Source organism: Gossypium arboreum, chromosome 1, assembly GCF_025698485.1.
Source record: "Gossypium arboreum isolate Shixiya-1 chromosome 1, ASM2569848v2, whole genome shotgun sequence".
Taxonomy (NCBI): domain Eukaryota; kingdom Viridiplantae; phylum Streptophyta; class Magnoliopsida; order Malvales; family Malvaceae; genus Gossypium; species Gossypium arboreum.
Genome location: NC_069070.1, coordinates 107,786,676 through 107,811,430, shown reverse-complemented (window position 1 = coordinate 107,811,430; position 24,755 = coordinate 107,786,676). Strand labels below are relative to the sequence as shown.

At 35.6% G+C, this 24,755-nt stretch overlaps 2 long non-coding RNA genes across 2 annotated transcripts in view; both read left to right on the top strand.

Moving 5' to 3' along the window:
- The window catches only part of LOC128294092 (uncharacterized), a 90,840-nt gene that overhangs the window by 2,016 nt on the left and 64,069 nt on the right, over window positions 1-24,755 (top strand). The gene's annotated exons all lie outside the window — the stretch shown is intronic.
- LOC108482198 (uncharacterized) lies at window positions 857-1,835 on the top strand. The gene is made up of 2 exons (XR_001870847.2): window positions 857-1,061; window positions 1,427-1,835. It is a non-coding gene; the product is annotated as an uncharacterized LOC108482198 (long non-coding RNA).

Below are 24,755 nucleotides of genomic sequence, written 5' to 3'. Positions count from 1 at the left end.
GTTATATAAAAAGATAAAATATATTGGTTTAGAAAAATAATGTATAAAATATCAAATATGTAAAAGAATTTATATTTATAATGAAATAATTATATAATATATATATATATATATATATATATATATATATATGAATATAAGTTTAGAATAATATAAAATAAGTAATTAATGATGAAATATAAGCATTATACAAATTATAATATTATAATATTTTCAAAATGTGTAATAATAGAATATAAATAAAGTAATTATTGATATATAAATAAAAATAAATATATAATACAAGTTTTAAAACCTTTAATGATAATAATATATAGAAAAAATGTATAATGATAATAACTTGTGAAAAATAATTTATAATAAATAATAATATAAATAATATATAATAAAATAACTATATAATATATAATATAAAAATAAGGTTAAAGATAAAACAAATTACAATTATAAAAAAATATACATAATAATAATATATATATATAGGGTTAGATTTGAAATTCAATAAAATTACAGGGTGAATCTAAAAAAATAAAGTTGAATTAAGGTCCTAATTGAAACACGCGTAAAACGAAAGGGACTCATTGGGCAAAACATCCTATTCCCAAAACGACAGCGTTTTAATTCTGTGTTAAAAAGGGTCGGGGACCAAATTGAAACCAAAATAAAGATAGTAGGGAAAAATTAAAATTTGCAATAAACTTAATTTAAAAGATGAAAAGACGGAAGGACTAAAGGGATAAATATTCCATTTTCTTAAAACACGCGGACCCTCCGGGTCGGATTTTGGGTTGTGGTAAAACGGCGCCATTTTAGTGCTTATTACCTTAAGCCAAAACGACGTCGTTTTAATGATGCTATATAAGTCAAAAATTTAACAAAACAAAAAAAAACATTTGAGCCCTTTCTTTTAAAAAAAACATTCAAACACTCCCTCTAATTCTCTGTCCTCATTCAAATCTGGCCATTGCTCAGGTGACGGACCACCGTACCGGCCACACCGCCGGCCAGCATGCACGGTGGCCGGAGCTCAAAGAAATTTAAAATTTCCGGCGGTTTTAAGGGTAATCTTTCCTCCTTTTTAAATACTGTTTCGCATATAAAAAAAAACTTCAAAAGAGAAAAGAAAACAAATACGAGTTATTTCTTGTCTTTGTTTTAAAAAAATTTCGATTGTGTTTTGTATTTTGTACATATAAAAATAAAAGAAATAATAATAAGAAACAAAGGTAGAGATTAGATGAAGAAATATGAAATCGGAAATCACCTTTGATTTTTATTTTTCCGTTTTGAATCTATGCGTGTATTCTCTTTAAAAAAAAAGAAGAAGATCCCCTTTTAATTTTACATCGTCTGGTTTTTATAACCGATTAAAATAATAGAAAAATTCCTCTTGCCATATTTGCTATTTATTTCTTCCCTTTTGCAGGTTAACGACACGAATCACCGCGACGGTGAGGGAACTGATAACGGCTCGATACGAGGCCTGTGATGCTTGCGGCGCTGAAAGGTGCAGAAACCCTAGGGTTCCTGACCTAGGGTTAAGCATTTGGGCTTTTGGGGTGCAGCTTATTGGGTCTTAGGAGTAGGCTCTTTAAAAATGGGTCTGTAATGTAACGGGTTGGGTCTGCCGGGTAGTGTTGGTGTTTGGGTTTGATTTAGGCTAAAGGGTATTGGGTGTTGGGTTATTTTTAGGGTGTAAATGAGTCTGATAAGTTTGGTCTGTTTGGATTTGTGCTTCAGGTGTATTTGGGGTTTTGGGTAGTAACAATGGGTCTGCTGGTTTTTTAACATTTGTAAAGACTGTTAAAAACTTTTATTATTATTATTTTTTGATATTTTGGACTATGCCTTGGCTTCCAATGGGCCGGGTAAAATTGAGCTATTACAAATGTCATTCGAGAATTGGTTGATATTGAAGAGAGAAGATTAAATCAAGATTTTTAGATGGGATAAGTTCTTCTTGGTCCTCGTCTTGTTGGGATTTTTTGGCCCAACATATTTTCAATGGTGATGATTTTATTGCTCAATTTGCCTTATTTTGTTGGTTATTTTTGGTGCGAGAGCTACTTCTTTTGTGTTTCTTCGACTTGATAACGTTTTTGATTGGTATATTTTATTATAGGGATAAGGTTGTCAAGAAATTGTAAGTAGGTGTGTTTATATTTCGATTAAAATTAAATTAATTAATCAACATCGATCTAATTCGGTTAATCAGTCGGTAGTTAAATTTAGTTTGGTCGAAAGTCGGTTAATGATTTTTTGAAATTTCAGTTATTGGTTAATTTGGTTCGAAATTGAATAATTAACCGAATTAACCGAAATAAATAATATATATTATATATAATATTTTTTTGAACTATTAAAAAAGTGAACATTAGCAATGTATTTTTTATATGTTTTATTATAGTTATTTTAACCAAAAGACAAAAATATATAAATTTCGGTTAATTCGGTTGGTTGACTGAATTAACCGAAATATTTCGGTTTGATTAATGTATTTGAAAAAAAATTCGATTCAATTAACAGTTAAAGATTTTTACATTTCGAGTAATTCGATTAATTAACTTGATTCGATTAATAACTGAACTGACCGTTTGAATACCCCTAATTGTTGGAGGGGCGTTTTTTTTTAGGCCATCTTGTTGCTAGTCCCATGTTGGTAATTCAAAGTTTCTCTAGGTATTATTGGAGTACTGTAAGAGTTTGTTAAGGGTCTTATTTTGTTTTTTTCTTTTCTTTTCTTTTTGAAGATATACTGGCTTTTTTTTTTTTTGGTTGGATTTGTGTTAGGGAGTGGTGGTGCATCTTTTGAGAGTGTTTTGTGTCTACGGTTTTGGTGTCTGTGATGGTTGGCGTTTGGCTTTGTGTTGAATCTTGTTTCACTAACCTTTTGGCTACTTTGCCCTTTTTGGGTTTAACAAATGAATATTTTGGCTAATAATAATAATGACCTTAAAGAAATAACAACAATCTCGGTTTTAACCTTCATAGAAAGTATAATACTAGTGATTAATGGGTTTAATTGGTTAATTGGTGTTGGGACTTATAGGAGCCCCTGATGAACTCCTTAGAATTGTTCATGATGGTACGACTCAAGTTGGACATAGGAGACTCATCCTTATGTAATTTATCTACGTCTTTTCTTACCAAAAAAAAAAAAAAGGTTCAATAGGTGAATTGATGATCAAACTTAAACTTGTTGATATTAAATAAATTGTCACTAATCCTAACCCCACTCAGTCTCTCGACTCGCTATGGGAACTAGGATTTGCCACTAGACCACAACTCTCGCTTGCAAAACTAGCATACACATGTTATGTCGACTCTTCATGCTTGGGGAACTAGATTGGTGTGGCCAATTAAGGCTAGAGCTCTCATTTTCGTTAATAGTATTTCCATGGTCATGTTATAACTGTAAAATCCAATACAAAATTTAATAAATTAAGATCTTTCATGTTAGATAATTAAAAAAAAAAAACTAAATACATAAGCGTACCTAAACCCATCAATATGTTGAGATCTCCAAGTCTCGTAGTTTTAATTTTCCAAATTAATACACATGTATTTAGAGAGGATAATTCTCTCTCTTTTGAAGATGGAATGTCGAAAGGTTACATATCTATAACTTGGGGACAAATATAATAATATATAATTTTGCATATTAACTTTAATTTTAATTAGCCCATCATCAACTAGAAATTAGTTACTAGATTATCTACTTATATTTACCTCATATATTATTTAATAACTGAAGCCTAAAACCTTAATCATATAAGATCACTTTTAATTTAGACTAACCTTCTATGATAATAAACAATAACATGTAATTATTCTTATTATATATGTGTATCACCATATTAACCAATAATCTTCTACTTAAACCACATATATATCCTAGTGACCTTATAATTACTTGCCATTCTATAACCTTATGAGTTGAAAATTTTACTATCATAACTAAAAGGTATTTTGAACAATGTCGTCCATTAATTATATTAACATAGAACCAATGCGACTTTTGTTACATATATCGTAATTAAACTGATTCCTGATCACGTATATTAACACACCAAAGTGACATAAATCAAGTATGGACGTGTACCATGAAAATTACATGCAATGTAACCTAAACATGTCAATTTCCATCTAATCCTCCTAAAACCATAATGAGATCAAAGGCTTTTTTATAAAACTAACCCCAAAAAAATTAATTAATTATATAAATGACCTATTTTTTATATAAACTACGTAAATAACCTAAAATATGTAATAAAAGTTGACGGAGCCAAAGTGGTTGGCACCACCAGCATTGTAACACCCCTTAACCCTAAACCGTTACTGGAACAAGGTTACAGAACACTACTAGACATTACGGACAACTTACGAATATTATACAATTTTATTAACATTTATAATATAATATATTCATTAAGTCCCTTTCATGGACCTTCGAGGCCCAAATTATGAATTAGAAGTGAATCAGGACTTGATCGGAAGCTCCGAAAATATTTCGTAATTTTTTTTTGTGTGAACTTAATATAACCCCTTTATAAACATCTAACCTTCCCTACAATTTCAAACCACAACCAATTTAAAACCAATGGCACAACCAAAAAAATTTATACTTAAATACACCTAAATCATAACCAATTCATTAACACAATAATTTAATAATTAAACATTCATAAAATAAATCAAAGTTTACTAATAACTTCATTCATTTTCCATTCAAACTTAATACCAAATTTTATAGTATACTCTTTACCATTTCACTTAGACTAAGTTCAAAACATTACAAACCATCCATACTTTATAACCAAAATCATATGACTCATGTATATAACCTAGGTACATGTCACATTTACCAAAAAAGAAAAGTACATCACCAAAGTTGTGCTGAAGTCGGGATTGATTTAGATGCTGAACTGAGACCTTTGACTTCTATTGACCTGTACACGAGAACAACCGTACGCTGAGTATGTCTATACTCAGTGATATTACCATAATTCAAATTATATAACATTAATAAATTATAACATCAACTTGTAATATAGAAAATCATAAGAACAAATTTTACAATCAATTTAATATTTCATTTATAATAGTCTATCAACAGATATCATATATTAACAAATTGCATTTTTGATCAATTCATGAACTTTAAGTTCATGCTTTCAAATCTCATATCTCATTCTTACTTCACATGTCAATTCATAATTTCACTATCTCATTTCTTCCATCAACTCATTCAAATCAGGACTTATTCATTTTCTTATTTCATTAAATTACCCCTATTAACAACACTTGGACTTTGACGGATACACGGATTCCAATCAAACACACCAGAACAAATAATCCTCCCAAACACACTAGAATAAATAATCCTTCCAAACACAACAGAAAGGCATTAAATGCCTCTTCGGATAATCCGAAGAAATAAAGTAACATCAGTATCTCCTTGGCCAAGCCGAAAAGTCCCCTGAACTTTTCTCAATCCTATGGCATGCCAACTATATCCGACTCAGCCCGACTAGTTAATAGGGTATTCAAATAATTTCTCAATTCAATCTCATTTCAATTCAAAACACACCTTTCAATTTAATCACAATTCAATTTAATACGTTTTCCACTTTCTAATCATTAAACAATTTAAATACCCAAACATATTCATACTTTACCTCAATTTCATTCATGTCAATAGTAATACTTACCTTATAATTTACTTGCCATACATAAGAATTTAAATATAACATTAACTAAACAGTAGTTTGAATTATAGTAATACAAACCCGAAATTCATGATTACTCCTCGATGATCTTCTCTTTTCCTTTTTGTGCCGATGCCTTGGGTTTTTTATTAGCTACGAAAAATTAAGATAATTTTTCACTATTAATACAACATCAATTTATATTAAATAATTAAATTTCTATTCAATTTCTATCTTAATTTCAATTTGGTCCTAACTAAACTCATTTACTTTTTCTAACTCAATTCACACTTCATTTCTACTTAATCTCTTGCCATATTCAACTTGACTATCCAATGTTCATATTAAAACCCTAAATTCAAATTTCTTTCAATTCAGTCCCTCTAACACAAAACTTATAACTTCTTTTACAATTTAATCCCTCTATCAATTCTAACTAGAAATTCCATCATTAAACCCCTAATTCATCATTTTGTTCAACTTGAATTATGTTCAAAAACCTAAGAACTTCCAAAACTTCAACTTAATTTCTACAAAACTTTGTTCTAAAGCTTCTAAAACATCAAAATTAAATAAAAAGGACTTAATTGACTTACCAAATTAAACTCCAAGCTTTAAAACATTCGTTTCTCCTTTTTCTTTTCTTTTCTTTTTTTTTTTCCTAATCTATTTCGAATTAGCTTCTGTTTCTTTCTTCTTTCCTTCCTTATTTCATTTATTTCATTTATGTTTTATTTATTTATTAGTTTAATAATGATTATATAATATTATAACAAATATCTATTTAATAAACAAATTACAAATGTACATTATCATCACCATACACTTGTCCTGATTTAATTTAATTTATTTGTTTTATATAATTTAATATTTTAATATAATAAATGTAACGCCCTAATTTTCGGGAATCCTGTGAATGTTGGCATGGGTTTAATTATGTTAGTGGGCCTCTAGAAAGCCCAAACTTAAGATAGAACCCGACAATTTTAGTTAATTTTTGTTCCATAAGAAAAAGGGGGTGAAATTATGAAATAGGACCTATGTGAAAATGTTTGAAAATGCTATAGGCTAAATTGAAGTGGCCAAATAAATATGAGTGCAAAATAGGAGGATTTGCATGACAAACCTCCCATTTTACATGAAGTGGCCAGCCATCATGTTGTTGTAGACAAAATGTACACTTGATATCCATAATTTATGGTACAAATTGATACAAATTGATAATAGGTTAGGTAAATGTTCCATGATAATAGGTTAGGTAAATGTTCCATGATAATGGGTTAGGTAAATGTTTCATGATAATGGAATGTTTCATGATAAGAATTTCATGTCTTTTGTATTAAAGAATTAAATGGATGAAATATGAAGTTTTATTAAAAGAACAAAGTTTTGTCCATCTTTGTTCATCATAGCTGAAAGTTAGAAGAGAGAAAGGAGAGGAGAAAGCTCTTGAGTATTCGGTCATTAGGAGGAGGAAAATTGAAGGTAAGTTCTTGGTAACTTGCTTCTATTTTGAGGTTCATGAGTTCTTCTTGATTCTACCTTAACTCTTGAAGCATATTTTGGTTTTTGGTTGTATTGTGAGCATTTGGTCATGAATTAAAATGAAGGAAATGGTTGTTGTTTCATGTTCTTTTGATGAAAATTGGAAGATAGGTGAAGTTGAGCCAAACAAATGAACATGCATGTGCCTTAGATGCTAAAGGGAAAAATCGGCTAACATGTTGTGCTTTAAAATGATGAAATAGAGATTACACTTAAGTAAAATCATAGATATGTGATGATTGATTGGTGATATACATGTTTAAATAACATGCATGCAAGTTATGTGTGAAAGAGTGAATTTGGTAATAAATCTGCTTGGGACAGCAGCAGTAATGTGACTTTGGAAAATCACCATAAATTGTGGGAGAAGAATTAGAAGCTGAATAAATTATGTAATTAAAGCTTATTGAGTCTAGTTTCTAATGAAATAAACAAGAACATATTTTGAATTCTGTACAATGAGGAATTTGATTCGTAATGAAGGGTGGTCAGATTAGTCAAACAGTGAAACATGGGAAACTTTGAGAAAATTCTGGTATTGATTGGCTAAACCAAAAATTCTGAAAATTTTATGGATAGAAGATATATGACTCTATTTTCAGGGAAAATTAACGGAACTTGATTTGGAGTTTCGTATCTCCAGTTATAAATGATTTGGTGACTGTTGCTCATAAAGACAGCTTGCAGTGAAATTATGATTATGTGGTATACATTGACAAAAATTTGTTAATGAGTTGCTTATTGATTTCTTATAAGCTTACTATGATCTGTAGGTGTGGTTGGCCGAATATTGTAAGGGGTTAATACGTAGTTTGTATTTGAATAATTAGATTAACGTGTTAGTAATCCAATTGTAGGCGGTTTGTGTGTAGATCTCGTCAGCATATCGTCGCAAACAGGTGTGTAACTGACACCCTCTCATAGACTAGATTGGCAAAAGCCGAAAAGCGAAATGCCGAAAAGTCGATTATTTTGGGAATTTGTGAGTGTCTGAATGCTCGTAAGATAGTTGGGTTTGTATATTTGGTAATCTAAAGTAATAAAGCTGCGATGCAGCGATTTAGTACATTTTGATAATTTGGGCTTAATGGGCCAAAGATCGGGTTCATGGGCCAACGGGCCCAATTCGATATGTCTTGATAAGTGTTACGATAGTACATAAATAGTTAGGATATGCATGAAAACCCTAAAAGTAGCTAAATTACTATAATACCCCTATGTATGGAAAATTACTGTTATACCTCTAGGTGTAAAATTACCGTTATACCCCTAGGGTTAATTTTGACTGAAAAGCATGACGATCTGATTCTGTATGATGTATGCCATGATTATATATTTGTTGTATGGGGACATGGGTTATATTATGGAGGAAGCGTTCTGGTGGCTATGCCACAAATATCTGATCTGGTGGCTCTGCCACAAATATCTGATCTGGTGGCTCTGCCACATATATCTGTTCTGGTGGCCCTGCCACGATTATCTGTATCTGGTGACTCTGTCATAGTATCTGTTATGGCAGCCATGCTGCAAATTCTGTGGTGTGTAGCGGTTGGGTGGGTCGAGTAGTCTCCCCACATGGTGTAACGCTGGTACGGAGGTGTTATGGATGAATCAGGTTGGGTTTACGCATAAACATGTAATATTTGTTACGTTACATTATGGGCCTATGGGCTTTATTCAATTACATTCGGGCTAAGGCCAACTTATTCTATTTACGTGGTTTGGTGATATAGGCTATGGTTGGGTTATTTTACACTGAGTTTCCCAAACTCACCCTTTTATTTTCATCTACGCAGAAATCCCCAACCATAGCGGGCTTGGGCGTGAGGGAATTGGAGTGCCACCGTTCGAAAGTTTGATTTTCTTCGGTGAACTGGACATCCTTTTATTTACGTTTGAAGTTTTGGGTTTTCAAATGTAATAAGGCCGCTTAATTATTTTTTATGGTTTTAATATGTATTACTAAGATAGGTATTACTTATTTTAACTGTCGAAATTGGATAGCTTTAGGGCACGTTTTCAAAAACAACAATTGATTTCAAAATAACACGACAACAAGCAAAGCTTCCGCAATGAAAGTATTTTCCAAAATTAATCACTTTTCCTAAAAATGACTTAATCAAATCGGTTTCCTAGAAATATCCATGACGTTAAGGTGTGGCAATGGTGGTATGCATGTCTAGGATTGGATCTGAAGGGAGCTTGGTACTTAAGCAGTCCGATGGACTCACCACCTCTTTTCCGGTTTCCTACCTGGTGCACAGCTTCCATTCACTTTAACCCTTAATGAATTAATCTTTTGAACATCAAGTACGATTTTCTGGACTTCGAATGGAAAATTTTTTTTAACGTTTTTGATGTAGCATGCCGGATCCGGCTATAACATCTGGGCTGGGTTTGGGGTGCTACAATAAAAATCTATTTGCTTAAGTAAAAAGTAATTAGATAAATTTATTATTAATGTATAAATATATGCATTACATGTAACGCCGCAAGTTTTTGTAATTTCGGCTTTTGTGATTGTTGAGCATGAAAATATCGAAACTTTTGTTTTAATTCATTTTGGCATAAAATATATGTGGTTTAAGAGGTTATGTGCTCTGGGGTGTGTTTGGGAGGTCCCAAGTTCGAGCCTTAACTTGGGCTAGATTTTGGTTTTTATTTGGATAAAGCCTGACTTTTGGTTAATGGGCTTATAAGAATTTATTAGTAGGAGCTTAACAAAATGGCCTTGTTGGTTTAGTGGTTAAGTGGCAAGGGATTATGCTTGATATCTCGAATTTGAGTCGTGAGTGTGGCATTAACTTTACTAATAGGCCGTGCGGACGTTTGAGTTGGATTAAAACACTAAAGGGGGTAGGGTTTATGAGATGTTTGCCTAACCTATTTTTCTTTTTGGATCTATATGTCATTTTCTTTTTCCTAAACCCCTTTGTTGCTGAAATTTTATTCCTTTTACCCTTCTCCTCCATTTTCTTTCTTTCGATTAGTTTTCCCGTACTGCTAGCGGTTCCGTCGGCTTGGTAAGTATGGTTTTGTTAATTTTATTGTGAGGTTTCTTTTGGAGATTGTTTAAGGGGGATTTAATTTTCTGTTTAGTGGACATTTAAGGTCTGTGGATCACTAAACGGGGTTCTAAATAGCGAGTAATCACCATTGTTCGTTGAAGGTAAGTAGATTTCTCGTTTTGGGATTTGTTTATTCTGAATTATTCGAATCAAGAGACTGAAAATTTGGTTTACGATCGTCAAATATAGGTTCTGGAGTGTTCGGGATTGCGTTAGGCTTCGATTGAATCCAGATGTGTACTCTAATCGATCAGAAATCGCGTTTTGGCAAAAGCCGAAAATACTGTTGTCGACGCCACACGGGCGTGTGGACTGCTCGTGGAGGCTGTGTGGCGATACACGACCATGTGATCAACGAGCCAGGCCGTGCGCGTGCCACACAGGCACGACAAACACTGGCGTATAAGGCTGGCTAGGCCGTGTACGAGGCACGGGCTAGACCAATTGGGGCCATGTGGGCCCACACGGGTGAACCACACAGGCGTGTGAGAATCTGGGCCAGGCCGTGTGATCCACACGGGCAAGGCCAAATTGGGCTGTGTGAGCCACACAGGCGGGGTACATAGGCGTGTGAGCCCGATTTGTTTGAAATATTCTGCAAGGTTGCACGGGTCGCCCAAGTCGACTGTGACCTGATTGTAGGGTCGGTAAGCGCTACTTAGACCCCTATATTCTGATTTGATACTAAGATATATGTAAAAGCATGATAATTAAAGCATGTGTATCTGTTCTGATTTGTTGATGATGTTATGATTTGATATCTACACATGAGCATGCCATACTATCTATGTTGCATTGTATTGGGTTGGGTTTGCTGTGGAAGAGAAGGAAGACTGAAAGGCTACGAGCCTGTCATCTGGCAGCTATGCCGCATATATTTGATACGTGCCGTGTACGGTACCACTTGGTGTGTAGGGTTGGATGGGTTGATTCTATCCCCATACTCGGTGTGTAGGGTTGGGTGGGTCGATTTTATCCCCAAATGGTGTGTTAGGTTAGACGGAGTTGGTGTGCAGGGTTGGTGGGCATTACTGTTCTGATTGATATGCATGTATGTTTGTATAGGCTAAGGCCCGAATGTATCTGATACTGCTCTAAGTGGGCTAAGGCCTACATCGAATCTATTAAGAGCTCAGGCTCGATCATGACTACTTGACTGTTATCTGTTTACATTCATGTTTTACTATGGGGATGTACACTGAGTTGGCGAAAACTCACCCCTTATTTTATTTGTCTGTCAGGTAATCCCCAGCAGTAGGTGGATCGGTGCAGCTAAGGGCTCAACGGTGACCACTGCTTCATAAACTCTGGTTTTAAATGCTTTTAATGCTTTTATTATTTTAATTGCTATAGTTGGGAGTAATTATGTAATTTCTAGTTTCAAACTGTTTGGTTTAAGTTCGAAATTTGAAATACTGTTTATGGATTTTGGAACTGCAACTTTATTTGTTCTTAAGCTTCCGTGAACTAAGAAAATTTTTCAAGCAAATTAATCAATATATGTTTTCTGAGTTAAGTAAAAGGTTGTAACTAGAACAGTTTTTGCGTAAACATGGTTTTAAATACGTTCTCATGTGACTTCGCCAGATTTCTAGGCCGGGTTTGGGGTGTTATGTAACACCCCTAACCCGTATCTGCCGCCAAAACAGGGTTTCGGAGCATTACTACCATTTGTAGATCACTTTAAAAAAATTTCACTTAAATACTTACCGATTCAATGCATCAATAAATATATTACCATTCAATCAATGGCTTGGCACTTGCCTAAGCATCAACAACAACACTTGTTAGTGTACTTACACATATTTCATATAAATTCTTATTTTCTCAATATGTCATATTTGAATTTAATACTCGTCTTAACTTATATATTTCCTTATATTAACATATAAAAGATAATTTCATATGTACATGTCATGATACATATCATTCTTTTCTTGTTTCTTTAATAACATATATCATTCATTTCATTATATCAACATTTCATGTACCATATACTTTCCACACCATGCTTCCATATAACATGTACAAATCAAAATATAAATTCAATTCAAAGATAAATGATTGATGAGCTCATTAATTCCATAATTTTCATGTTCTTCCATTTCTCATATTTATCCTGTTGAATTTCTCAGAATTTCTCAGAATTTCGATGGATTTTCAGAGGTACTCTTTTAGTGTACAATTTCGGGTCCGTCAATTCGTACACATATGGATATATTTTTTTTCCAGAGAGCACACTCCCGCGAACCTCATCCTTACAGTGGGATTACCGTTCGAGGCTAAATCATTGTAATATAAACTCATAAGTATTATTGGGATTACCAGTCGAGGCTAAATCCTGCAGCGACAATTACTCTAATGAGCTTGGATCGAATTACAGTCAGGCTAAATTGAGACCCTAATTGAATTTACCCTTCCGGCTAAATCCATTTTCACATATTCTTCGGGAGGGCTATATCAGGATAGGATCACCCGTCTGGGCTAGATCCTTTTTACTGTCTCAAGCTATTTAACAGGAAGCTCATAAAGAACAATATCGGGAAGCTAATCCGGGCTAAAACGGGAAGCTCAATAGAGCCGAAATTAGGTAGTTCACAAAGAACTATATCAGGAAGCTCACGAAGAGCCTATTGAGAAGCTCTGGATAGCCATATATCGGGAAGTTCAAGCGAGCACTATCGAGAAGCTCACAAAGAGCCTATCGGGAAGCTCACGAAGAGCTATATATCGAGACACTCTTAAGAGCTACGGTGTGTCTACAGCACATGCAGATCACAATCTATCGGGACTCTCCGAAGAGCTATAACGGGAAGCTCGCAAGAACTATATAACGGGAAGCTCGAGAGGGCTAATATCGGGACGCTCTTTCGAGCTATGGTATGTCTGCAACATATGCAGAACTACAACCAATTCGGGAAACTTACATCCATCGATTTTCCATTGTTCAACGGGATTTATCATTTTATCGGGCATTATCAAATATATCCATGTCAATTTCATATGCATGACAAAAATACAATTCACAAGTATAATCATGAATTCCATTCCATTCAACCGGGATTTATTTTCAATTTATATCGAGTATTATCAATATTTCATCAATTATCATGAATTGAACATTCAAATCATATTTTCATCACATAACCACATATTTCAAGTGTTTAAAAATACAATTCAAGTTACACAAACTTACCTCATTGATTGTTTGCGTTTATAATTTCATTAATCCGATATCTTTTCTTTTCCACGATCAAGTCTCTTATTTGTGTCGTCTGGATCTTTATAAATAAATTTGATCATCATTTTCATTCATTTCATATTCTAATGCATTTAATTAATGCTCTAGGCAAAATTACCATTTGCCCTAAACTTTAATTAATGACGATTTCATCCTTAGGGTCGGGAAAATAAAATTCTTGCAATTTAATCCTTATTTCCAGCTATTATTATCATACATATCGATAACAGTCTATGAATTCTATAAAATATCAGAATTTTTCCATAATTTCAACACTTTTCAATTTGAACCCTAATACATGTTTTCCCCCGATCTTAAACTAAATTAATAATTTCATTAAATTTTGTAATTTAAATAATAAAATAATCCATTTCATGCAATTTGGTCATTTCTGACATTTTTATAAAATTGCCCATAAAGTTTTACTTTTATTCAATTTAGTCCTTGAGCCTAAAACATGCAAATTAGCCATGCTAAATGAATATTCATATATATTTTCCTCCTCCTCCTCTCCATTCCACATCCTTGATGTATATAACACACTTGTAAGTAACATTATCTATAATCTTTATTATTTACTTTTATGAATATTCAAGCTGTCCATCTGTGTCATAGTCACTAAATTATTTATATCTGGAGCTATATAACTCCAAATTAAGATCCATAAATTTTCCCAGAAACTAAACTAATATTTATTCTTACCATAAAAATTTCATAATTTTTGGTTGGGTAAATTAATACAGTTTATTCATTTAAGTCTCCCATGTTCTGCTGTCTGACAGTTCCGACCCTTCTTCACTAAAAATTAATTATCTCCTCGTACAGGATTCGAATGATGTTCCCATTTGTTTATCTTGAAAATAGACTCATTTAGGATTATAAAATATAAATTGAAGCCCATAATTATTTTTATCCAATTTTTTATGATTTTACAAAGTCAGAACAAGGGAACCCTAAATCATTCTGACCTTGTCTCACAAAATTCATCATATCTCATGATTTACAATTTTATTGCTTACATAATTTCTTCTATAAGAAACTATACTTAATAATATTTAATTTAATATTTTATTCATCCTATAATTATATTTCTACAATTTTTTATGATTTTTGAAAGTTAGACTACTGCTGCTGTCCAAAACTGTTTTAGTGCAAGATATTAATTACCATGTTATAACACCCTTATTTTCTTTTTCTATACCATTTCTCATCACTTTCTCTTATTTTCTCTTCAATAACATATCAAGAACATAGGACCTTATGTAAGAAAACTCTACTATAACATTATTTCCAAGCTTTGTCAATAATAACAAACTTAAAAACATATTGAAATCTTTATGTACTTACCTTGTTCTATTGATACTAATCTTTAACTTTATTTTCTCTCTCCTCCAGCTTCTATTTCTTGAATCCAAATTGATATTCTAACTCCCCATGGTCTCCTTAACATTTTTCTCTCTTAGTATGTGACAGCCTTAAAACGACCCTAGTCGAAATGTGGTTTCGGGACCACAAAACCAAGGCATAAAAATAATTTAATATTTATTTTATTGCCTATAATGTGTGTTAACTCATGTGTGATATTTTTATGCTTTGATTTAGAATTATAGATGTGAATTTCACTAGAAAGGACCTAGTAATAAACTTTGAAAGTATGAGGGAAATGTGTGATGACTAATTAAAGGATGCATGCAAAACAATGGACTTGCATGTCAAATTCCCCCATAGCTAGTGGCCGGCCATGACAAGGATTTATGGGCAAAATCATGTCATGAAACATGTTTAGTAAATGGGTTATGATGGAAAGAATAAAATAAGGGTATGGAATAAACAATTAATGTTAGTAGATGAGAAACAAAAAAAAAAAAAAGTGTCCATCTTCCTCCATAGCTTGGCGAATGTCCTAAAGAAAGAAAGAAAAAATTTTGTTCATCTCTTTTCACTCTCTTGTTGGCGAAAATACTAAGGATAAGGAAGGAGTTTTGCTTCATACTTGGTTTGGAAGAGGATTAGGAAGAGGTTGGCTAAACTTGCATCAAGATTAAGGTATGTTTGAGGTTCATGCATGTTTTTAGTTGCTAGCTTAATGTTCTTGTTAGCCCATGGTTCAAATCCTTGTTATGTCATGGGAATGAAATTGACCAAAGTGAATGTGGTGTTAATGCCATTGCATGTTAAATAACAAGCTTGAAAGTGATACATGTGATGGAGGATTGAAGATTCTTAGATTTTCTTTTAGCATTTTTTTTGAATGAGATACTAAGTTCTTTGTTTCACCATGACCAAATTGAAATGGTGTGGTGTTGTGGTATTCGCCATGATATATCCATAAGTATAATTCATGCATGTTGCATGGTAAGTAAGATTTAAGCTTTGGAAATGTGTATATATTTGGATATAAGCCACTTGAGAATTGGCCCTTGCACCTACATGAATATATGTTTGCACATGATGGATTGGTATGACATATATACTAATTCAAAGTGTATATTTGCTTGTGATGATGTGTTGATTATGAAGTAAATAAGAGATGTGCAATGAATTACGATATGTAATGTGTTAGTAGTAAAATGTATGCTGTTTTTTTGTGTGGTATTAAGTGTATATTCGGCCACATGAGGGTAATTAGTGTGCATGCATTCGGTTTGAGGCAAGCATATTGATGCCTATTCTTGGCTTAGAAAATTGACTAAGAGGAATATTAACTAATGTGTTGAGTTCGATTTATGATTTCGTACATATGCAACTTTGATGCCTAATGTATATAGGGGCCAAGTACTTTGAACTTCACGTTGATGTTTGAATGTATTGAATTGCTTGTTGTAATGTAAAAATGTGCATGACCATTGTGTATTTGAGCTAAAGGATGGCCATATGACCATTTACACTCCTTGTCATATTCGACCATAAGCTATCATGATGAGATTTTAATAAGTTAAATTTGTGTGAATTAGCTCAAGAGCAAAGGGAGCTAAATCCGATAAAGGGAAGGAAAAAGTAGTTGAATAGCCGTCGAAATCGCTCGACAACATCCGAGGTAAGTCTTGAGTGATGACCCTACTTGAATTATATCAAAATTATGCTCCTTGTTTGTGTGGCCATTGAGCGAAATAGTAAAGGTTGATAAATATTTTGTGTTAGAGCTTTAATGTGAAAATGAACTATGGGCGTGTCTTGAATATTGATATATGTGTAAGTGAACATTGGAAATATATCCGGGCTAAGACCGAAGGCATTCGTGCGAGTTGATATATCCGGCTAAGACCGAAGGCATTCGTGCGAGTTGATATATCCGGGCTAAGACCGAAGGCATTCGTATGCGAGTTGATATATCCGGGCTAAGACCGAAGGCATTCGTGCGAGTTGATATATCCGGGCTAAGACCGAAGGCCTTTGTGCAAGTCACCAAATCCGGGTTATGACCGAAGGCAATCGTCTTGAGTCGCTATATCCGGTTAAATCCGAAAGTATGTGATTCGAAGTGAGCAATCTTCTGTGAAAATTTCAGCTTATACACTTGTGAAAATTCCAGCAATGAGGTATGTTTGTATGTGCTTGTACTAATTGAATTCTTACAAGTAAGTATCGCTAAGTTGATAACGAGCTACCTACCTTGGGCTAAGTTGTTCTTTTGTGTATGAACATAAGGGTCGGTGATGTGAAATAAGTATGAGTATGGGAATGTGAATTAGTAAAGTGGTTTAATTAGCCATGTGAATAAAATACCTTAGTCAAAGCTGATTTCATTGCTTGAGACTTACTAAGCATTAAAATGCTTACCCGTTGCTTTGGCTCTCTGTTTTATAGGTTTATTTCGTTAGCTATCGGATTCGGGATCAAAGAAGTCGAAGTCATCCACACTATCGAAGCCCCATTTTGGTACAAATTTTGGTTGAACTTTGAAATGGCATGTATAGGACCATCCTTTGTTGAAGGTCATGTACCTTCCGGTTTGTGTAAACTTGGATAGCCATGCGAAAATGGCTTATATCGTTTTAGCATAGAACTATAATCGTTTGTATGTTGACCCTTATGAGGTATGGAATTATTTTGAAACGATTAGCCATTGGAATGGTTAATCATGATCACGCTTTGTGCTATGTATGTAAAAAGGGCCAATTGAATCATGGAAAGTATGAAATAGGTAAAGCCTACTAAAGGCGGATGCTGACAGCAGCAGTGACGTGGATGTGAAAAATCACTAAAAATAGTAGGAATGGTATTAAATAGCAAATAAATTATGTAAGTGTACCTTGATGAATCTACTTTCATATGGAAGAAACGAAATGGTCATATGAGTTATAAGTTAACAGATTTTAAAGTTCTTGTGAAATAGGGCCAGAACGGTTTCTGGATCCCCTGTTCCAACTTTGGAAAATCATTGTAAATTAACCAGAGATAATTAGGAGTCATTCCATATATGTAGATTCCTCTCTGAGTCTAGTTTCTATAGAAACAAACGGCATCAGTATTGAAGCCCTGTACAGGGAGATATCCAATTCGTAACGCACAAAGGTCAGTGTAGTCGATCCCTACAACAGGCGAGACTTTAACTAATAAACTGTACTAATTGGCTCGACCAAAATTCTAGAAAAAATATGTAGATGGACATATGAGTCTAGTTTCAGGAAAAATTCTGGAACTGATTTTCGAGTTGTAAAACTCAAGTTATGAATTTTGGAGCGACTAGTACTCAGATTGGCAGCTTGTCTGAAAATTGTCAATAAGTGGGTTGAAGTCTGTTAACACCTTGCGTTCGACTCGTGACGGTCTCGGGTTCGGGTGTTACAATTTTATTGGTATCGAGCTACGGTTTAGTCGATTCTAGGACTACCGTAATGCGTTTGGGTCTAGCTATACATGCCATTTTATGTGATTATATGATAGTGTGGTGATTTACGGCGTTTGAACTTGTGTTTATTTATAGTAATGGATCCCGATCCCAACCGAAGCGATAGGCGATGATGTGGAGAGTGTGGCGCTGCTCCGCTTTGAAGGGACAGCACCGGCGGACTCTCAACCTGTTGCTAGCAATCCGAATGACGAGGCTAGACAAGCCTTTTATAGCGTGATGAATGATTGGTTCAACCAATACATTCGAACTAATACTACTGTTCCACAACCTCCATTCCCAACAAACACACCCCGCACCTACAATGCCTCCGGTAATTGACCAAATAAGGTCGAATAAGCCCCAGTTGATAGAATCCGAAAACATGGGGCTACTGAATTTAAAGCTACGGATAGTGATGATGCCGAGCAAGCCGAATTTTGGTTGGACAACACGATCCGGGTTTTCGATGAGCTATCTTGTACACCGATGAATGCCTAAAGTGTACCATCTCCTTGCTACGTGATTACGCCTACTATTGGTGGAGTACTCGACTTGTTGTGCCCATGAACAAGTAACTTGGGAGTTCTTCCAAACCGAGTTTGGAAAAAGTATATCGATCGAGATTTATGGACCAAAAGCGAAAGGAATTTCTCGAACTTAAACAAGGTTCCATGTCGGTTACCGACTATGAGCGAAAATTCGTGAGGCTTAGCCGATGCAGCGAGAATGCATTTCTTGAAGGCGTGATGTGTAAACGCTCAAGATGGACTGAATGATGAGATAAAGCTGTATGTTGGCATTTTGGAAATCCGAGAGTTTGTGACTCTCGTCGAGCGGCGATGCAAAGCCGAGGAGTTTAGTATGGAGAAAAGGAAAGTGAAGCGGGAGCAAGGGAGTTTCGTAAGAGGTATTCGGGGAAGCCCTTCCAACAGTCATCAAAGAAACTTAGAGATGGCTTAGGCCGATCTAGAGACACTTCGGGCTTTTCTAGACGAGATCGCGATCGACCCCCTGTGACCACACGAATCACTTGATCGCCATGAGTGGGAATGATCGACGAGAGAGACGGAGTGCGATATTGTGGCAAATGGCATTTTGGAAGTCTGTAGATTCCGTGACCGCTCTGTTACAAGTGTGGATCGGTTGACCACTTCATTAAAGATTGCCCGAGGTTGTGCGAGCAGAATGTAGATCGGAGTGGGAAACCGGGTACTACCACTGCTCGAGGTAGACCATCTGGAAATACGGGCAAGGCTAGTGGTGGTCAGAGAGGATCTAGAGATGCTGCGACCAGATCCGAGGCTCGCGCTCCAGCTAGGACTTATGCTATCTGGCACGCGAGGATGCCTCCTCGCCGGATGTTATTACTGGTACTTTCACTCTCTTTGATACTAATGTGATTGCTTTGATTGACCTGGTTCTACTCATTCTTATATATAAAACCTTAGCATCGATAAGACTTTACCTATTGAGTCTCTTGAGTTCGTAATTCGGTGTCAAATCCTTTGGGTCGTTATGTGCTGGTCGACAAAGTGTGTAAGAAATGCCCCTAGTAATTGAGGTACTGTTTTCCGTGGACTTGATGCTTTTGCCGTTCGATGAATTTGATGTTATTCTTGGGTTGGATTGGTTGACCGTGCATGATGCGGTTGTGAATTGCAAAAGCAAGACTATTGATTTGAGATCGCAAACAACGAGATGATCCGAGTTGAGTCTACGAACTTGAAGGGTTGCCATTGTAATATCATCAATGTTGGCCCGAAATATGTAAGAAAAGGGTGTGAAGCATACCTTGCGTATGTACTTGATGATAAGGAGTTAGGAATAGAACCCAAATCATGCGGTGGTTTGTGAATACCGGACGTTTTCCGAAGAATTGCGGGTTTGCCACTGTTCGGGAGATAGAGTTTGGCATTGAGCTTGTACACAGGACCACACCGATTTCGATAGCTCCATATCGTATGGCACCAACGGAATTAAAGGAGTTGAAAGCTCGGTTGCAAGAGTTGATGGATAGAGGTTTTGCTCGCTCGAGTTTTTCACCTTAGGGTGCACCGGTGTTGTTTGTGAAAAGAAGGACGGAACCATGAGGTTGTGCATCGACTATCGTCGACTTAATAAAGTGACAATAAAGAACAAGTATCCGTTGCCCGCGTATCGATGATTTGTTCGATCAAGCTGAAGGAGCCTCGGTGTTCTCAAAAATAGATTTGAGATCGGGCTATTATCGATTCTTGAATCCGAGATTCGGACATACCCAAAACCGCCTTGAGCGAGATATGGTCACTCGAGTTCTTAGTGATGCCGTTTGGGCTCACTAATGCCCTGCGGTATTTATGGATTTGATGAATCGGATCTTGGATCATATTTGGATCGGTTCGTAGTTGTGTTCATCGGCGACATCTTGGTCTATTCAAGAGATGAGACCGAACATGCGAGCACACGAGATTAGTGTTGCAAATTTTACGGGATAGCGGTTATATGCTAAGTTTAGCAAGTGTGAGTTACGGTTAAGAGAGGTTAGCTTCTTGGGTCACGTGGTATCTGCGCCGGGTATTGAGTCGACCCAAGCAAAATTTCAGCCATACTTAATCTGAAACCTCCAAGAAATATTCTTGAGGTTCGAGCTTTTGGGACTTGCGGTTACTACCGACGGTTTGTAAAAGGATTCTCGATGATAGCCACACCCATGACGAAACCGCTTGAGAAAGATGTCAAGTTTGAATGGACGGAAAAGTGTCGAAAAGTTTTGACCAATTGAAAACTCATTTGACGGAAGCTCCAAGTACTAGTACTGCCCGAATCGGCAAAGAGTTTGTCATCTATAGTGGCGCCTCCCTACTTGGGTTAGGTTGCGTATTGATGCAAGAAGGTCGAGTTGTGGCCTATCGTCGAGACAATTAAAGCCACATGAGAAAAATTATCCGACCCATGATCTCGAATTGGTCGCCATCGTATTCGCCTTAAAGATATGGCGACATTACTTATTTGGTGAGAAGTGCCATGTGTATTCGGATCACAAAAGTCTCAAATATTTGATGACTCAAAGAGACTTAAATCTGCGACAAAGACGTTGGCTCGAGTGTTAAAGGATTATGAGTGGTCATTGACTATCACCGGGAAAGGCTAATGTGGTTGCGGATGCCTTAAGCGGAAATCACTTTTTGCTTTACTGACGATGAATGTACACTTGTCTATCCTACCCGACAATGTGTTAGTAGCGAATTAAAGGCCAAACCATTGTTGACTCATCAAATTCGTGAAGCTCGAGAAAGTTGATGAGGAGTTGCGTGCAAAACGGGCCGAGTGTGTTACGAACAAGGAATCGGAGTTTCAAATTGATGATGACGATTGTTTGAGGTTGAAGTCGTTTGTGTGTTCCAAAGAATTGAACTTATTTCGATAATTCGAGCGAAGCTCATTGTAGCCGAATGGCAATCCACCCGGAGTACGAAGATGTACAATGAGTTGAAGCGTCGGTTTTGGTGGCATGGTATGAAACGAGACATCTCCGACTTTGTTGCAAGATGTTTAATATGTCAACAAGTGAAAGCGGAGCATCAAGTGCCTTGAGGTTACTTGACCGATCACGATACCCGAGTGGAAATGGGATCGAGTCACAATGGACTTTGTGTCCGGACCGCCGTTGTCGACAAGTAAGAAGGATGCAATTTGGGTTATTATTGATAGGCCGACTAAGTCGGCTCACTTTATCCTGTGCGTATGGATTTTCATTGGATAAACTAGCTGAATTGTACGTTTCTCGGTTGTGAGGTTACACGAGTGCCGATTTACATTGTGTCGGATAGAGATCCGAGGTTCACCTCGCGATTTTGGAAGAAATTACAAGAAGCATTGGGCACCAAGTTGCATTTCAGCACCGCCTTTCACCCCAAACCGATGGTCAATCCGGCGTATAATTCGGATACTTGAGGATATGTTGAGATGTTGCATCCTCGAGTTCGATTGGTTCATGGGAGCGGTACCTACCTTTGATTGAATTCGCACAACAATAGTTTTCAATCAAGTATTAAGATGGCGCCTTACGAGGCTTTATGCGAGCGTAAATGCCGTACACCATTGTTTTGGACCGAGCTCGGTGAGAACAAAATTTTGGAGTGGATTTGATTAAAGATCTGAACAGAAAGTAAAAGTAATCCGTGAAAATCGAAGATAGCCTCCGATCGTCGAAATCGTATGCGGTTTGAAGCGAAAGGACATTGAGTATCGGTGGGAGATAAAGTGTTTCTTAAAGTTTCGCCGTGGAAAAAGATACTCAGATTCGGTAGTAAGGGCAAGTTGAGCCGAGATTCATTGGGCGTCTGAAATCTCCGAACGAGTTGGCCCGATTAACGTATCGTTTGATCTTGCCCCGAACTTGAAAAGATTCTAACGTCTTCCATGTTTCAATGCTTGACGCTATAGATCGATCCGTCGCACGTAATTAGTCCATCGAGGTTGAAATTCAAGCCGATATGAGTTATGAAGAAGAACCGATTCGTATCCTAGCTCGTGAAATGAAAGAGTTGCGAAACAAAAGGGTTACGCTAGTGAAAGTGTTATGGCTCAAACACGGGATAGAAGAAGCTACTTGGGAACCCGAGAACTCTATGAAAGAGCAATATCCAAACCTATTTACGGTAAGATTTTGGGACGAAAATTTCTAAAGTGGGGAGAGTTGTGACACCTTAAAACGACCCTAGTCGAAATGTGGTTTCGGGACCACAAAACCAAGGCATAAAAATAATTTAATATTTATTTTATTGCCTATAATGTGTTTAACTCATGTGTGATATTTTTATGCTTTGATTTAGAATTATAGATGTGAATTTCACTAGAAAGGACCTAGTAATAAACTTTGAAAGTATGAGGGAAATGTGTGATGACTAATTAAAGGATGCATGCAAAACAATGGACTTGCATGTCAAATTCCCCCATAGCTAGTGGCCGCCATGACAAGGATTTATGGGCAAAAATCATGTCATGAAACATGTTTGGTAAATGGGTTATGATGGAAAGAATAAAATAAGGGTATGGAATAAACAATTAATGTTAGTAGATGAGAAACAAAAAAAAAAAAGTGTCCATCTTCCTCCATAGCTTGGCGAATGTCCTAAAGAAAGAAAGAAAAAATTTTGTTCATCTCTTTTCACTCTCTTGTTGGCCGAAAATACTAAGGATAAGGAAGGAGTTTTGCTTCATACTTGGTTTGGAAGAGGATTAGGAAGAGGTTGGCTAAACTTGCATCAAGATTAAGGTATGTTTGAGGTTCATGCATGTTTTTAGTTGCTAGCTTAATGTTCTTGTTAGCCCATGGTTCAAATCCTTGTTATGTCATGGGAATGAAATTCGGCCAAAGTGAATGTGGTGTTAATGCCATTGCATGTTAAATAACAAGCTTGAAAGTGATACATGTGATGGAGGATTGAAGATTCTTAGATTTTCTTTTAGCATTTTTTTTGAATGAGATACTAAGTTCTTTGTTTCACCATGACCAAATTGAAATGGTGTGGTGTTGTGGTATTCGGCCATGATATATCCATAAGTATAATTCATGCATGTTGCATGGTAAGTAAGATTTAAGCTTTGGAAATGTGTATATATTTGGATATAAGCCACTTGAGAATTCGGCCCTTGCACCTACATGAATATATGTTTGCACATGATGGATTGGTATGACATATATACTAATTCAAAGTGTATATTTGCTTGTGATGATGTGTTGATTATGAAGTAAATAAGAGATGTGCAATGAATTACGATATGTAATGTGTTAGTAGTAAAATGTATGCTGTTTTTTTGTGTGGTATTAAGTGTATATTCGGCCACATGAGGGGTAATTAGTGTGCATGCATTCGGTTTGAGGCAAGCATATTGATGCCTATTCTTGGCTTAGAAAATTCGGCTAAGAGGAATATTAACTAATGTGTTGAGTTCGATTTATGATTTCGTACATATGCAACTTTGATGCCTAATGTATATAGGGGCCAAGTACTTTGAACTTCACGTTGATGTTTGAATGTATTGAATTGCTTGTTGTAATGTAAAAATGTGCATGACCATTGTGTATTTGAGCTAAAGGATGGCCATATGACCATTTACACTCCTTGTCATATTCGGCCATAAGCTATCATGATGAGATTTTAATAAGTTAAATTTGTGTGAATTAGCTCAAGAGCAAAGGGGAGCTAAATCCGATAAAGGGAAGGAAAAAGTAGTTGAATAGCCGTCGAAATCGCTCGACAACATCCGAGGTAAGTCTTCGAGTGATGACCCTACTTGAATTATATCAAAATTATGCTCCTTGTTTGTGTGGCCATTGAGCGAAATAGTAAAGGTTGATAAATATTTTGTGTTAG